Here is a 15503-nt window from a genome sequence, read left to right on the forward strand (position 1 = left end):
GAAAACGCTGATTTTTTTTTTTTAAACACCCAGTTTGTTTAAAGGAAGAATAAACTGAATCACTGAGAAATCTGGATTTTTCCAAAGGCTGAACGTTTCTCACCACTGGAGTTGGGCATTGCAGAGGCTGCAGGTGATTGCAGGAGTTAAGTTGCCACATTAAAAGGAGAAAAATCCATCTCAAATAATATCTTTCTAAGCCTTTTCCAAGAAGAGTTTACCAGGCACCATGAAACATTCCCCAGGAGGCTGCACAACTGCCTCCCACCATGTCCCACTAAAGGTGTACATTCATCTGCTCTCGGCCAGAAATCCTCATTTCTGAGCCCAAAGTAAAGATGGAAAGTTCCACAGTTCTTGCCTTGGGCAGCACATTCCTCTGTTCATTCCCAAATCTGATGCCGAGAAAACCACCCCTTGGTGCTTTTTCACATCTCCAAACCCCAGTTCTCCGTGGAGCTCTTTGTTCTCCTGTGCTCCAGCCCCTCTTCCTCACCTCTCCGGGCAGGAAAACCCTCCCTGCCCATCCCAGGAGAGGTGGATGCCCTTCCCTGGGTTCCCAAGAGCTCGTGACCAGCAGCACAACCACGGGCAGAGTTTGCTGGGTGGCCCTGGGAGAGCAGATGGAAAGGAAGCTGAGCTGGTTCCTGCTCGGAGCCTGGGAGAGCAGGAAGGATGCAAACAGCTCTGGCTGGGAAATCCAGGATCTGGGCAAGCTCCTTGGATCCAATCTGCTGCATTCCTACTTGAGCCCTTAAATAATGAGCACTCTCTGCCCAAGCAGCAGATTTGAAAGCAGCCAGTCAGCCAAAACCCAGGAGCTCCTGCATTCCCACCCCTCACCCCAAAACTGCCTGGGAACCCTCTTGTAAACAGCCCTAAAGCCAGGAATTAAATCAACAAAGCTAAAGGAATACTTTTTCTCACCCAGCTAATTAGTGGGACAAGATACACACAGTGTGGTCTGGGAGCTGCACTAAATACACATCCAGCCATACGTGTCTGTACATTGAATTTAAATAGGTTTAAAAACCATTTAAATGGTTTAACCAGCTCCTTCTGGAGGAGCAGTTCTCATCTGCTGAATATATAATAAAAGAAATAAAATACAGCCATATTTTTGCTGCTTTTTCTGAGCTTTGGCCCTTGGTTGTCTGATCAGGGATTGAGAAAGGTGGTCCAGCCAGACCAAGGGACAAGAGCTGGGCACATCTCCTGCCTCTTCTCCAGGGCACATCTGCAGTGGAGGCAACTCCTCCTGAGCCACAACCAGGGCACAATCTGCCTCCTGTCAAAGAAAAGGTATTTTAAGGTCTGTCCTTGGGTCAGACCTTAAGGTCTCCCATCAGAGGGATGTGTTTTGTGCACGTTGTGTCATCACATCCCCCAAAATCGAGGTTCTGTCATGAATTCTTTAAGGCTTTTGAGCAGCACTGGGCTAACAAGAGTCTTTTCCCTGTAATCTGATTTTGTGAAGCCTGAAAGGGTGGGTAAAACACCCCCACTGTGCACTGAGAGGGTTTTTGTACCCCAGAAACAGCAGATTCCTCATTGCTGGGGATCAGCTCCAGCTCGGGATTTGAAGCTCTGCACTCCCAGAATGCCAATGGAAGGAAGAGCAAAGCTGGCTCCCTGTGCTCCCATCCCATCCCTGGGGAGCTAATTAGTGTGGAAACACTTGCTGGAAGTGCTCAACCATCTCAGAGTGCTGGGCCTGGATGAGATTCCAACTCTTGGATCAAAAGCTCCGGGGCAGCTTTGACAGCCTTCCCCAAATTCCCAGGAACAGACTCCAAGATATTTAAGAATGCAATCACTAAACTGCCTCACTCAAATATTGGATTAAGCAGGAGTTGTCTCATCCAGCCCCCCATGCTCAGTTCTGTTATCCAACGGAAAAGGAATCCGGGATGGGGCTGTGGGCTTATCAGTCTGTAGGAAATGTTAATTCCTCTCGATTTTAAGCCTGGAAAACTGTTTCCAAGCATCCAGGAAGATGGGAAAACATGGCTCCTGCTTTTAAAAGGGGAAGAATGGAAAACCCAGTGAGCCTCAACTGTGTACAGGTGGGATTAAGGTGGGATATTGGGAAGGAATTCTTGGCTGGGAGGGGCCCTGGCACAGGTTGCCCAGAGAAGCTGTGGCTGCCCCTGGATCCCTGGAAGTGTCCAAGGCCAGGTTGGAGCAATCTGGGATAGTGGAAGGTGTCCCAGCCCTGGGACTGGATGGGCTTTAAGGTCCTTCCAACCCAAACCATCCCATGATTCTATGATAAGATGGGGATATCAGCTCTAATTTTTCCAGGGAAGGTGGTACATCCAAACCCATGTTTCCTGGTAGGACACATCCTGCCCAGGCAGCAGAGCCCCATCCCAGCTCCCCCAGGACTCACCACTCACTTGCAGCCTCAGATTTTCCTTGTCTGGACGGAAATGAAGAACTCCCCTTTCATCTACAAGACAAAAGCCTTTGTGTATTCGAATAAGATTTTATGCTCAATTATTATTTGATAATGTCAAATTATCAGATTATTTTAAAATAAAACCATTTCAGTAATTCCAAATTATTAAATAATTTTAAAGCAAAACCATCCCCTATAGAAACACCTGGAAAATACTGGATTTAGACATGAAAGCACCTGGAGATGACTTTGGATTCTCCCACCCCCATCAGCACTTCAGGGCCTGTGAAATCCCCCCTTCAGTCCTACCTGCTAATTAGCAAAACCCAATGTCCAAAAAAACCCCATTTGAACGGCTTAAGGAGCAACTGGTTTTTCTCCAAAGAAAATAAATTCCCTGGAATTTGGTGTTTAAGAGCAGAGGGAAGTGGCTGCAGCCCCAGTTTGGGCTCAGCCTGATGGATGTGCAGGGAAAGATTTACAATGCAAAGCAAAGAAGGGCTGATTAAAGTGGGATCTGCAGCATTTCGGGGCCTTAATGAGCCGTTGGAGAAAATTAATTTCCATGTTTTAATATGTGCAGAGACGGGGAGGAAATGTGAGAATTTAATTAATCCGGGTGTAAAAAAAGTTATTGGCTATAATTGTAAGTAAATATTGCTTAATTATTCTTCTAATACCAGCAACTCATTTAGGACTCATTTCCCCCCGTTCCTGCTCCTGGTTCTCTCTGCTGAAGATTTATTGGCCCAACTGCAGCTTCCACTCTTTTTTTGAAATAATGGTGTATTTTCTGTGTTTAAAACCAACACATTTGGGGCACAAACCCCCTTTCCTGTCATGGAGCTGTGGTACAAAGCCCAGCCTGGTTGGGAAAAGCAGCAGGAATAATGCAGATTCACATTAATTTCTCCCTCAAGTGGGTGCTGTCATTCCTACTCCTTTATTATCATCCATAATTAACTGCCCTGCCCAGACCTCTTGTATCTATTCTGCCCTTTCCGATTTTATTGGGAATTTTTCCACCATTTAAAGCTTCTTTTTTCCACTCAGGAGTTTTCCCAGAGCACTGACCAACAGTCCTTCGAGTGAATTCTATATTTTAGATCCTCCTTTGTTTCCAAATATTTTATTTTGAATGTTCTTGCACTGTGGAAGCTCTTGGAAAATAGGTTTGTCTTTCCAGGGAGAGCCCCTTGCTCCTTTAAAACCCAATCCTAAGTGACTCCCACAGAGCTTAAATCAAATCCAGACACTGCATCTGTCAGCCTGGAGTAGGAAGGAATGGGAAAATTCCCAAATACCCTCCTGCTTCCTCCTGACACGACTGCAGTGCTTTAAGATGCCCTTTTTCCAGCCTGTTCCTTCAGGAGCACTGGGATTACAGGAGCTCAGACTCCAAAGCCTTGCAAGGGAACATGAAGGATTACGTATGGGGAAAGGTTTGTGGTTCATTAATAAAAGATTTGGGGGTTTGGCTGCTGTTGAGGGATGAAATCCTTGAATAATTGAGTGTATCCAGCCCTGGATAAACGTGGAGGGCAGGTTTGCCATTTCCCCTGGAGCTTCACCAAAACCAACTGCAGGCCAGCATTCTTCTGGAATTTGGAGCCAGAATTACTCTGGAAAAATTAATCATCTTATTTATAAATTAAATCTTTCACCTGAAATAAAAATAGGAACAATTCTGTGTCCTGTGTCAGCCCCTTCCAGGGTTGAATCCAGGCAGGAAATGCTCCTCCAGGTGTTCAGGAGCTCCATTCCTGCTGCCTTGCAGTTTCTCATGGTTTTGTTCCAGTTAATTATGGGTTTTAATTAGTCATTAGTGGTGGCTGGGGAACGAGATAAATGGTCTCTTCTGATTTATAAAATTTCAAGGATTGCACCAACCTAAACAAAGGAAAACCCGGGATTAGCACTAATTGCGGTGGGAGCCTGGGGGGGCATCGAGGGAGCATCCCCCCAAAAAAACAGCCAGGAAAAGGAGCTGTGCTGCCAGCACAGCATTCCAGACATAAAGGAAACTCCCAAAAATAAGGAGCAGGGCAGATTTCCCTGCATTCCTGGAGCACATCCAAGCAGCAAAGCTGGGATGCAAATGGGACCCCGGGCACCGCAGGAATCGGCGTCGGCTCCATGTCTGTGCCTTTCAGGGAGACTTTATGATCCAAGAATTATTTTAAATCAAACCATTCCACATAGAAACACCTGGAAAATACCAGGTTGGGATGACAGAGCACCTGGAGATGACTTTGGATGCTCCCATCTGCATCAGCAGGATCTCAAAGATCCCCGTGTCGGATCAAACAAATTGTCCCGGTGGCCACGTGGAATTAAACCATAAAGTGCCACCAAATTAAACCATAAAGCGCCACCAAAAGCTATCCCAAAAATCCACAGGGCAGGAAAAGGCAGCAAAGTCCCTTTTTGCTGCAGGATGTTCCTGTATTCCCTTTTTTTTTAGCCATCAGCCCCTTCCAAACCTGATTTACCACGATGGCTGTGAGCGACACCAGCACTCGATGCTTAGGGTGGTTACACCAGAAACAAAACTGTTTGGAAGAGGAAAAATAAAATAAATCAAGGGGGTTTTGATGTCAAAAGCAAATTTTTTAGGGGGTGTTATTTTTCCCAACCAGAAACTTGTCTCCTGCCCGGCCCCCATGAGTGCTATCCCCCACCACACATCCATCCTTCCCCATGTCCTTTCTCATGTGCAGCAGAAACAGCTTTTGGGGCAGGAAAAAAAAAATGAAAAATGCAAATGCTCCAGAATAGAGTCTCACCTTAAACAAGAACTTCCAGGTTTGCAAGATCTACAGCACAGATGTTGCAGTCCAGAGTAAGAAAATGACATTTAATTTATGTGAATTTTTTTCTTTACTAAATCCAACACGAGATACTTAGAGTAGAAAATTTTAATAAATCTGCCACTCTGAGATCGCTTTTGCCTGAAAAAACTGATCATTTTTGCCTGAAATTTTGGCAGAGAACCCCAAAAATCCCTGTGAGGAGGCAAAGCCCCTCTTGTCTCACAACAGCACAGCAATGAACCCACTATTTTCACTTCCCATATAAAAGGTGAGTCCCTCTGCAGGTTTTCCAGGAGTCAGAGGGAGGTGGAACAGGAGACAATCCCTCAACAATCCCAGCATTTTCCCCAGCTAAAGCATCAACAGTGGGATTTCACAGGACTATGGAATAAGTGCCAACAGCAACTAAAAACAATTAAAACAATTTAAAACAATTTCACTTTTCAAAGTCTTGAAGAAAAACATCATGTTATTTGTATGGAATTCATGTTTGGTTTTTTTTGAGATTTACTTGGCTGAAAGAGGCTTTTTCACAAAACCTCTCAGCTAAAGACACAAGCACTATATAAATATAAATAATCCCATTTTAAAAGCCTGTCTTTCAGCCCAAGGAAGCACCAGGACTCCTTGGAAATTCCCCGAGGTGAGACTGGGAATATAAAGCCTTGGCTAATATATAAGAGCTGTCTTGCACGTGGAGAGGAAAGAGCCATTTATGGAATTTTAACAGGCAGGAAGACTAACATGGCTATTAAAAGAAAAATGTGAACGCTGGGTCTCTCATCAGGGACTCGTTTAAATGCAATTTTTGCTAAATTAGCTGCACTGAGGAGCCAATGGAGGAAGGGGAATGGTAAACCCAGAGAAAACAGCACTTCTTTGGGAGCAATTCATATTAAAGGACTCCTGTGGGTAAGTCTTTAACAGGTAAACATTTTTTTTAATCCAATATATCCTAAATCAAGGCCAGAACTCAACATTTCCTGCTGTTACCTGGCAAAGTGAGGTTGTATTGAACAATTCCAAAGGCATCATGTCCATCTAAGCCAAGAGGGAAAGAGGTTGGGACCTGTTAGTCTGAGCTCAGACACGTTTGAGACTTCAACAGAGATTTTAGAAGGCAAGAACACCTGGAAAACGGGATATAAAGCAACATGGATTTACCAAATGACTCTAAATTAGCACAGCACCTTCTTTTGATAAATTATTGCTTACCCAGAAGAAATGTCTGCCCTGATAAGGCCAGGGTGGATGGAAAACTCTTTTTCTTAGTCCTTAAGAACTTGCCCCAATCCAGCTGTTTGTGGAGGACAAACATGTGCTAAGAAATCACCAGCAGTGGGAATACCCCATTTCAAATGATGCCGTGGGAAGCTCTCCATGGAAAACAGGAAATCCCAGAGGAGGAGGAAGGAACTGTCACCCACAAGCTTCAGGGAAATGAAAGGGATCCTCCCCAGTGCCCTCCTGGATGGGATTTGTTTTTAACTGGATCATGCTCCTTGGCAGAGGATCCATAATTAACAGGGAGATGACGGAGGAACTTTTTGCAGGATGCAAGGACAGGAGGGAAAATCAGCAGAGCCAAAGGAGGAGGAGGAGGAGGAGGAGGAGGGATCACGGTTTGGGTTGGAAGGGACCTTCAAAGTCACCCAGTTCCACCCCCTGCCTTGGGCAGGGACACTTTCCATAGACCAGGTTGCTCCAAGACACATCCAAATTGTTCTTGGATGCTCCCAGGGAGTGGGAAGCTCCCAGCCCATCACCCAGAGCAGGGAGCAGGAGGGTGCTGGCACATCCCCACTGTGCCAGCAGGACATCAGGGCTGGGCACGTGCCAGGCACCACCTAAAATCCAGAATACCATGAATTCTCAAACATAACTCACCTGGAGATCCATTATCCCCAGGCAAGGCTTCTCCCAGTGCCTCCCAGGCTTGGCAGCTCTAGGGGGGCACCCACAACACACAAACACCACCCAAAACCCCCCTGACAACCACAGTCCAACAGGGGCCTTCCCAAAAACTCTGGGCTGAAGGTTTGGCTTCATTTCCAGCCTGCAGACACCTGCATGACCTCAGACACCCTGGTGAAGAAGGGACACCAAGAGGGGAAGCCCATGGAAGGACACAGGACATCCCCATCTGCTGGAGCACAGAAAGCCCCAACTCCAAATCCACCCCGGTCTCAGGAGGTTTTTCTGGCTAAGGCCACACATATTCGAGCCCTTCCACGTGTTTCCTGAATTAGGGCTCTGAAAACAAGCTTTCAAATATCCTGATTGTTGGGCATTTCAATTATATTTATAATAGATTGGATTTCACTCTTAAGAGAACATTTCCCCTCATCACTTTCTGAAATTTAGAGATGGCAACACTTGGAGACAAAAGGGTTTGTTCAAAGCACTGGACAGTTACTAATGATAATCACATAGAATTAAATTTGCAACATAATTAGCCAGTGACAGGTCAATAAAATCCCTAGGCCAGATGGCTTCTTAATTGAGTTTTCAAAGAAATTTGGTAATTATAGGAACCACCCTCAGATCTCCTCAACTTTTCAATGCAGTTGCATAATACCAGGTTATGCAAGAAAGACACTAATGAGTTTTAGCAACCTGGACAAAGCCCTTTGCATCCACTTCTGTCTCTCACTCCATCCCCCTGCCCCTGCAAGGAGCTCTCCCGTTATCCAAGGCTAAAATCCATACTTTAATCCATGTAGATCAGCCTGGATTAACAGCAGAGGCTGCTTTCACATCACACCCCTGAGTTCTTCCCAGAGCGAATCTGTTACTACAAATTTTGTGATGGGTTAAAAAAAATAATCATCATTTCAGCTGGGTAAAAACTGGGTGGTTTGAGTTGAATACAAACCTGTAAAATCACAGCACCTCTCCAGAGGGGTTCGACCTTTCAGCCATGAATGTCTCAGTTGGAATTGTCCTTCCAAGCCAAGCCTCCTGTCCCAGGGCTGCAGCTCCAGGTGGGACAGGAACGTTCCTGACCCCACCTGAACGTGTCACACCAGCAACAATTCCACTAACACAGAGCAAAACCAGACATGAGCAATTCACTGCACCTTGTTTTACGATATAATGGATGAGGAAACCCTGAATTTATTATTTTTCATGTAAATTAAATGTCACCCAGGGAAAAACTGTGATTTCTGCTCTAATTCAGAAAAATACTGATAAGCCATTTTTTGAGCTGCAGTAACATCTTTTCTAATTCAAGTCTTGCTCAGCGTTCAACAACATGTAATAATCTCCCATTAGGACATTCCCCCCGAGGCTCTTTTGATTTCTTGAACTAAACTCAGCTCCCAAGCTGGAACCTGCTGCTCAGCACCTCCCACCAGCACAGCAGTGGGCTCTCAAAGAAATATCTCATCTAAATCAACCCTTTTTTAGTTTAAAACCACTCCTCCTTGGCCTGGCCCAGCAGGCCCTGCTAAAAAATCTGTCCCCACCTCTAAATGAAGTTGGAGGAGCCACAGGAATAAACATAGGAATTAATGCACGCCCACAAATTAATGTGAGCTCAAATGCAGGCTCTCTAATTGTTCTCCCTGCCCAACAGGGTGCAGGGTCTGGAGGAGAAGCCAAGTGAGGAGAATCCTGGAGAAGACTCAGGGGAGACTCCTCAGGGTCTGCAGTTCCTCAGAGGGGTAGCCCCTCTCTCTGCTCTGTGTGACCCAAGGGAATGGCTGGAGCTGTGCCAGGGGAGGGTCAGGTTGGATTTTAGGGAAAGCTTCTTCCCCCAGAGGGTGGTTGGCACTGCCCAGGCTCCCCAGGGCAGTGGGCACAGCCCCAAGGCTGCCAGAGCTCCAGGAGGGTTTGGACAACGCTCTGAGGGACAGGGTGGGGTTGTTGGGGTGTCTGTGCAGGGACAGGAGTTGGATGGATAGTCCTTGGGGGTCCCTTCCAACCCAGCATATTCTCAGCAGCAGCTGGAATAAAACGTCCCCCTAAAGCCCAATTAAAGCCACAGCCCCTCATGTTTGGTCTAAAATGCTGATTTTGGACTTCACAGCCTCCCCAGGAATGAACTCTTGAGCACACAGGGAGCTCCAGGGCTGCCCAGCTTGGACCCCTGGCCTGGAGGGACCTGCTCCCAGCTCTGCTCCTCAGCATCTCCTCCAACATCCACCCTCCAGCACTTAAAGCCCTGTTTAAAATTACCCACTGGCATATTATCCACTATATTCCTGACTTTCTACCAGCTCCAGTACTTACAGTGAAGAATCTGCCCTTTCTCTGCACAACTCTCTTTACAGAGTCCTGGATTATTTTTTATTATTATTATTATTTTCATTCTGAGGCTGCTTTATCATCTCCCCACCAGACTGGCCTGCTGTGCCCGTGTTGTTGAGCAATCCCTCACCAAGTTAGAGATGAAATCATCCGTTGGAAGGATTTGGATGAGAGCCACAGACAAGGGGACAAAGTCTCTCCAAAGTCAAGCACAGCAAACCAGCCTTGGGAGGGATTAATTGCTTTCAAAATTCATAGACAACAGAGTGAAGATGATACATCAAATCAGAGATTGACAGAATTGAAAAGGAAGGCCATATTTAAAAATAGGCTCTTCATTCTGTGCAAAGAGAGAGTTGGGGATGGGGTTGAATTAAAATGTCTGTGGATGGTTCTGAACAGAAACCACCTCGGAGGAGAACATGCAGAATAAATGTTAAATAACCAGTTAATTCATGTATCAAAGGAAACTGTGAGAGCTCCTTTATTACCTTGATATCTTAACTCATTAAGGAACCCACCTCTTCCTCGGTGCTGCATTTATTGGGGCTGACATTCCATCAATGCCAAGGTGAACTGAGATCTCACTCCCGCAAATCCCCACAGCTCTCATTAGTTGATGATAAGGGTTCCTACACAAACCTACAAGTGTCTGGAAGGAATAAGATCCCTGATGAACTGTGGCTCATCAAATTATTTGAACAATAAATCTCTGCCTGCCTGGTGACAGTTTGACTGTTGTATTGAAACAGGGCTTTATAAAAAAATGCAAAAGCCCTGTAATGACAGCAAGTGTCACTGACAGACTGAGGGACAACAGAATTTGGTTCAATTCACATAATTTGTAAGCCAGTGGGGAAGATCAAAAAGCAGTTTATGTTCATCCTACTGCTTCCTGTCACATCATTTATTAACTTTTCCCTGGGAACAGAGAGGACCTGCCCCCCATTCCTGACTCTGTTCCCAGCCCCACTTCCCGTTTCCCAGCACTTGATCTGCTTCCCAGCCATGGAGGTGCCAGGAAGGAAAGGAAAAACATGCAAATGGGCTCCTGCTGCCAGCCCAGGATGCTGGAGCTGCAGATGCCACTCGGGGCTCCCAGGCCAGCTGGAGTCAAACAGCACTGAAACATTGGGCAGGAAACCCATTTCAATCCCCAAAAAGTGAAATCAGTGCCCTGTTAAAGATAGATGTGCATGGAAATTCTTTTTTCATCAATTTTAAATGCTTGCAATGCAGCCACAACCAGCAGTGCAGACGAGCAGCACTTCAGTGAGATCAGCAAAATAAGGATGAAAATAAGCCCCCAAAGCCAAGCTGTGATCTCAAACACCACCAGCATTCCCAGTCTCCTGATCTGCCTCTGTCTCCTGAATAAATGTGCATAAATTCTATCCCAGGGAAATAAAAAGCTGCATATTCCTTCAGTTTTCCCCTCCAGAAGGAGTCCTGCACATCCTTCAGCACCTCCCAGCCAGCCCCAAGTGCAACACGAGGCTTCAAAAGCACTCGGGGAAAAAAGTTGTGGGAAAAGAATGGGACAGAGCAAAGGAGGGAACAGAGTCTCTGTCAGGAGGCTGTTTAGGAAACCTCATTCAGAGCTGGGAGGTGACAACAGAAGGTTGGGTGTTCCAGTGCCATGGAACCATGGAATGGTTTGGGTTGGAAGGACCTTAAAGACCACCCGGTGTCCTGCTTGGACACCTCTCACCATCCCAGGTTGCTCCAAGCCCCATCCAACCTGGCCTTGGACACTTCCAGGGATCCAGGGGCAGCCACATGTGTCCTTCCCACACAATATTTTGGATCAGGCCTGAGTCCCACTGGTGATCAGGAAAATCTTCCTGCCTGTCACACACGCAGCCTTGGGGCTTTTATGTTTGGAATCACAACTAACACAAAACCATCCCTTTGGAAGCTTCTGAATGAAAATGCATTTTGCATACAAGGGGGTCCATGAGGAATTTTGCCCAAGCAAAAAGGAAAGATTGAGTCTCTCTAGAGTTCTTTAAATGCTGAAGTCACTGGAAAAGGACAGAAACCAAACACTCTGAGAGCACCTGAATTTCCACAGACAGCCTGGATGTTTTCTGACACCTCTCCTTGTGTTAAGCAGGATTCATCCTCAAGTGATTCACTGAAACCAGGGATTTTAAGTACCTTTAGCATCACTAAAATCATCAAGATCAAAGTCCTCACTCAACACAACTGACTCCAGCCTCTAAATCAGCATATGCTGCTCTCCTGGGGCAGTTTCATCTCCCTGAGAGGTTTTATTCCCTTGATGCCTCTTCCTGAACTTTCTCCCCCTCATTTTTTTTTTAAATTGTTTTTCAACCTTCAAAACTACCCAATTCTACAATTTTTGTCCATTAATTACAGAGCAAAAATAATAATCCAGTAGTTTACATGTATTTTATATGGTTTTCCAGAAGCTGATGCACCATGAACTGTGGCTTCCTCCTCAGCCAGTGTGTCCCACACCAAATCCTCACTGGAGAGATGATGAGCTACCTTTCCATGGGAAAAAGAGTAGAAGGTCTTGGGACCACCCAAATGTCTAAATTACTTCTTTCATCTACAAAACAGAATTTTTGTCCCTTATTAATTATTTTTCATGAAGTCTCTTCCTAATTTCTCCACTGGTTTAAGTCAAGTTTAAGTCAAGTTCTTTTGATTTTCCTCCTCAATTACACTGAGCAATTACCCCTCCAGTGGCCTCCTCAGCCACATAATCATTCTTATCTCCCTTTTGTCCCCGGATCTGATCCTTTTGGCTTTTTTGGAAGCTCACTATTCCCACAGTGCTGCAGCATTTCCCAGGAATGCAGTAGCAATGTGTCACACCAAGGACTGCACAGACATTCCCCTTCCAGCTCATTTACCCTTCAGTTCATTCCAGGGGTGAGGTGCCCTTATCTCCACGTGGATCTCTCACCTCTCAGGGGTCTGGAAAGCTCTGCCATCAAACCTGGGTTTGCTCTGATGTCTGGATTTATAATTCCCCCTCCCAGCTGAAGCACATCCAGTCTCTCCTCTCACAGCGATTAACTCTGGGGCAGAGCCCTCACCCAACAGAGCTGAGCCATTTAACTGCCAAATCCCACCTGGAAAAACCACCCCTTCCCTTCCCTCATAGCAGCTGACAAGGTGAGGATGAAAAATGTGCATTTTTAATGCACCTCAAAGCTTTGGGAGCCCTCAGGAACCTCAAAAGGAAACTTAGTCCTTACCAGGGAGGGGAAAATGCAGAGGGGGGGTTTGCACTGGGACAGAGCTCCTGAAACTGGTTCCAAAATACACACACAGCTCTTCACTAGAGCATCATTTCAACCTCCAGCCTGTGGGACATGGTCCAGCCTGGACAATCACAGGACAAACAGGACCTTGGTAACACATCTGCAAAAAAACCCCACATTACAACAGCTGTTTAATGGCAGCAACTCCTATATTTAAATAGAACCCAGAGTTGACTTCACTCTTTTAAAACAAAGAGCATGTTCTGCCTGTGGTGACAAATAAAACCTCTTCGGAAGCATTAAAGCCATGGTGGAAATTAAAAACATTATTTCCAAGCTTCTACATTTCCACAAGTTTCTTGTTTAAAGGCCCAACGTGTAAAAGGAGTTTTTTAAAAATATAATTGATAACTCAATGTTCATAACAAGGAATTTTGTGGGAGGTCAAGAGTTCATGAGGGAAATGGGATATTTATTCCAAAACAGAACTATTCATCCATCAGATCTTGTTTTCCACTGCTTAGTAAGTGCTAAAAAAAATTACCATTCTGCCTCATTGCTCACATCAAGTCCATAACTTTCAGCATCCACAAAATTCAGGTTTAATTCTGCTGGAAAAAAACAGTTGCAAGCACATCAGCTCCTTCAGAGTGTTGTTGTGCAGAGGAACAGCAGCTCCTTGGTCTGTATTTAACACACTTGAATTGAGATGCCTGAAAAAAAAAAAAGTAATTACAGGAAAAAAGCTGCAGTCTCAAAACCCAGGGGGTTTTCATTCAATATTTAGGGAACGTTTTTACAGAAAAATTGTGTTTCACTGTTTTCTGTTCAACCATTTAGTGCTTTCTCTTCTTTTTCCCCCCTATTTTATCACTGAACATGAAGGACAGGAGGAAAGCAATGACACAGGAGATCCCCAGGAGAGCACACTGCCAGGATTATAATGGACACCTCTCTGCCTGCAGCCAGTTTTCCATTTCCACTGGGCAATTTTAGCTCCAAACATACAGAAGAACCCCAAGAAGTGATTTGGGTGTGTAACCCTACGAGGCACAACCACCCCAAGCATCACCCTGGGACACCTTTCCCACCCAGGACATTCCCACTCCTGTGGGCACAGAAGCTTTGACATTTCAAAAGCAAACACTGATCCCAAATACACAGATTCTGGGATTATGATCAGTAAAAACCATCCCTTCTGTTCTTTACCATCCAATAATTCTTCATCTGAAATAATAATTCCATGAATTGTTTTAAGTACAGTGTTGGATCCAGGAAGAGTTTGGAGTCGCAGCCAATCCATCAGGTAACTTCCTAATTGTTAGAAGGATTTCTGCCAAATAAAAGGTGTTCTTTACACTGGTTAATAATGTTTCTCTGCCCTATATCTCATTAAAAGCATCCTGTTTGCTGTATTCCTTTGTTAATTGTTGGTGTTTTCTCATCCTGCTCCACCCCAAGCCCGCTCCTGTGTCCATGGACATCCAGCCCTGGGAAGAGGCACAGCCTGGGAAGGCCTTTCCAGGGCAGGGCTACATTTCTACAACCACCAGAAGTGGGAAAAAAAAAACAGATTACACCAATTCTGCAATTTCTGAGCTGTTCCCAGGGGTGTGAGAGCAAACAGGAGCTGCTGCTCCCTCCCAAAGGAGGAATTGCTGCAGTGACCTCCATCCTTCAGCTCTGCAAGGAAATTGGGATCATTCAATGTTGTTTCTATAGATTTTCTTTTCCTTTTTTTTTTTTTTTAACCCACAAACCCAGCAATCAACTGATCCAAGAGCTCCACACAGAGAGAGGTTTGATTTCCCACCACACAGAGGCACTGCCAGGTTTTAAGGATAATTTCTCTGAAGAGCTGTTTGTAAGGCAGAGGTGAAGTGCTGCAGCAGGAAGCAAATCAGACACTCTGCTCACCTGATTTTCCAATTACACCTTCCAGCCTTCCCCCTCTTCCTTGATGTCACCCAACCACAACAGGCTGCAGCTCCTGGAGTCAGCCAGGAAGAGGTTTGGAAACACGTGGTGACCTGCATCATTTCCATCTTAAACTAAAACCCTCCTGGTGCTGCTCCCTCTCCCAACACCAGAGGGAAGACAGACCCCAAAGAAGCGGCTCCAAACTGGGGCACGTGTGTGTGTCTGCACACAGAGGGGGAGAAACCCTCATTTTCAGGGAAACCACAGAAGGAAAAATTACCTTGGACCAAATCGAACCCGTTTCTGCAGCCAGACAACAACCCCACAACTTCCCCCCGAGTCAGGTGCTCTCCTCGAGCCACTCACCTGCAGCAGGAAGGAGGATTCTGAGGAGGGAATGCACTTCAGGTGAGGTTCTGTTTGCTGTTCTTGGTATAGGAATATCTTCTGCTCCTTAGAACCACACGCCACCAAATTAATTTAATCCTCCCAAAGCCTTGCAGGGAAATAACTCAGCAATGGTGGGAATTTACAGAAGGTGTAAAAGGCAGCTGTAATCACAGATATCTCAGCAGCAGCAGCACATAATTTCTGTGTCATCTTTCCATCACAGCTCCCTTGATGCCTCCTTGAAAAACAACGACCACATCAGTCATGGCAGATTTAATAGCCAGGTAGATTCAGGCTGGAAGAAAGGCAGAGGCAACTTCACGTGTGAAATAGCAGTGTTTGGGTGATTTGAAAATGCTGGTTTTGTTTTTAAACGGCGTGAACAACCCCAGGAGGTTCTTGCAGGATCACAGACCCTTGTAAGAAAAAATTATCTGCATCTCAGGGTTTTTCAAAAGCACTTCCTCAGATGCAGTTATTAAAATG

The sequence above is a fragment of the Corapipo altera genome, unplaced genomic scaffold (genome assembly GCF_003945725.1).
Source record: "Corapipo altera isolate COAL_440 unplaced genomic scaffold, ASM394572v1 113, whole genome shotgun sequence".
Lineage (NCBI taxonomy): Eukaryota > Metazoa > Chordata > Aves > Passeriformes > Pipridae > Corapipo > Corapipo altera.